This window comes from Musa acuminata, unplaced genomic scaffold, assembly GCF_036884655.1.
Source record: "Musa acuminata AAA Group cultivar baxijiao unplaced genomic scaffold, Cavendish_Baxijiao_AAA HiC_scaffold_271, whole genome shotgun sequence".
In the NCBI taxonomy this organism is placed as follows: Eukaryota; Viridiplantae; Streptophyta; class Magnoliopsida; order Zingiberales; family Musaceae; genus Musa; species Musa acuminata.
This window is the reverse complement of record NW_027020534.1, coordinates 17501-20000: the sequence shown is the minus strand read 5'-3', so window position 1 is coordinate 20000 and position 2500 is coordinate 17501.

Sequence of the window (2500 nt, the reverse complement as noted above, 5' to 3'; positions counted from 1 at the left end):
CCCTGTGCCACCCGGGGGGTTCCAGGGTGCTGAGATGGCTGACATTTTGCTCCGCTCACGACGGTCACCGCGCAACGCAAGAACAGGCCAAAAACTTGCCAAAACGGCCCAAAAACGGGCCAAAACTGGCCATTTTTGGCTGCGCGAGCGAGCGGCGAACAGCGAGCGAAGCGAGAGGCAGCACCGTCCCTGCTATACGAAAGCCCCATCCAGCCCTGTGCCACCCGGGGGGTTCCAGGGTGCTGAGATGGCTGACATTTTGCTCCGCTCACGACGGTCACCGCGCGACGCAAGAACAGCCCAAAAACAGGCCAAAACGGCCCAAAAACGGGCCAAAACTGGCCATTTTTGGCTGCGCGAGCGAGCGGAGAGCGGCGGACAGCGAGCTAAGCGAGAGGCAGCACCGTCCCTGCTATACGAAAGCCCCATCCAGCCCTGTGCCACCCGGGGGGTTCCAGGGTGCTGAGATGGCTGACATTTTGCTCCGCTCACGACGGTCACCGCGCGACGCAAGAACAGCCCAAAAACAGGCCAAAACGGCCCAAAAACGGGCCAAAACTGGCCATTTTTGGCTGCGCGAGCGAGCAGCGAGCGGCGGACAGCGAGCGAAGCGAGAGGCATCACCGTCCCTGCTATACGAAAGCCCCATCCAGCCCTGTGCCACCCGGGGGGTTCCAGGGTGCTGAGATGGCTGACATTTTGCTCCGCTCAAGATGGTCACCGCGCAACGCAAAAACAGGCCAAAAACTGGCCAAAACGGGCCAAAACTGGCCATTTTTGGCTGCGCGAGCGAGCGGCGAGCGGCGGACAGCGAGCGAAGCGAGAGGCAGCACCGTCCCTGCTATACGAAAGCCCCATCCAGCCCTGTGCCACCCGGGGGGTTCCAGGGTGCTGAGATGGCTGACATTTTGCTCCGCTCACGACGGTCACCGCGCGACGCAAGAACAGGCCAAAAACTGGCCAAAACGGCCCAAAAACGGGCCAAAACTGGCCATTTTTGGCTGCGCGAGCGAGCGGCGAGCGGCGGACAACGAGCGAAGCGAGAGGCAGCACCATCCCTGCTATACGAAAGCCCCATCCAGCCCTGTGCCACCCGGGGGGTTCCAGGGTGCTGAGATGGCTGACATTTTGCTCCGCTCACGACGGTCACCGCGCGACGCAAGAACAGCCCAAAAACAGGCCAAAACGGCCCAAAAACGGGACAAAACTGGCCATTTTTGGCTGCGCGAGCGAGCGGCGAGCGGCGGACAGCGAGCTAAGCGAGAGGCAGCACCGTCCCTGCTATACGAAAGCCCCATCCAGCCCTGTGCCACCCGGGGGGTTCCAGGGTGCTGAGATGGCTGACATTTTGCTCCGCTCACGACGGTCACCGCGCGACGCAAGAACAGGCCAAAAACAGGCCAAAACGGCCCAAAAACGGGCCAAAACTGGCCATTTTTGGCTGCGCGAGCGAGCAGCGAGCGGCGGACAGCGAGCGAAGCGAGAGGCATCACCGTCCCTGCTATACGAAAGCCCCATCCAGCCCTGTGCCACCCGGGGGGTTCCAGGGTGCTGAGATGGCTGACATTTTGCTCCGCTCAAGATGGTCACCGCGCAACGCAAAAACAGGCCAAAAACTGGCCAAAACGGGCCAAAACTGGCCATTTTTGGCTGCGCGAGCGAGCGGCGAGCGGCGAACAGCGAGCGAAGCGAGAGGCAGCACCGTCCCTGCTATACGAAAGCCCCATCCAGCCCTGTGCCACCCGGGGGGTTCCAGGGTGCTGAGATGGCTGACATTTTGCTCCGCTCACGACGGTCACCGCGCGACGCAAGAACAGGCCAAAAACTGGCCAAAACGGCCCAAAAACGGGCCAAAACTGGCCATTTTTGGCTGCGCGAGCGAGCGGCGAGCGGCGGACAGCGAGCGAAGCGAGAGGCAGCACCGTCCCTGCTATACGAAAGCCCCATCCAGCCCTGTGCCACCCGGGGGGTTCCAGGGTGCTGAGATGGCTGACATTTTGCTCCGCTCACGACGGTCACCGCGCGACGCAAGAACAGCCCAAAAACAGGCCAAAACGGCCCAAAAACGGGACAAAACTGGCCATTTTTGGCTGCGCGAGCGAGCGGCGAGCGGCGGACAGCGAGCGAAGCGAGAGGCAGCACCGTCCCTGCTATACGAAAGCCCCATCCAGCCCTGTGCCACCCGGGGGGTTCCAGGGTGCTGAGATGGCTGACATTTTGCTCCGCTCACGACGGTCACCGCGCGACGCAAGAACAGCCCAAAAACAGGCCAAAACGGCCCAAAAACGGGCCAAAACTGGCCATTTTTGGCTGCGCGAGCGAGCAGCGAGCGGCGGACAGCGAGCGAAGCGAGAGGCATCACCGTCCCTGCTATACGAAAGCCCCATCCAGCCCTGTGCCACCCGGGGGGTTCCAGGGTGCTGAGATGGCTGACATTTTGCTCCGCTCAAGATGGTCACCGCGCAACGCAAAAACAGGCCAAAAACTGGCCAAAACGGGC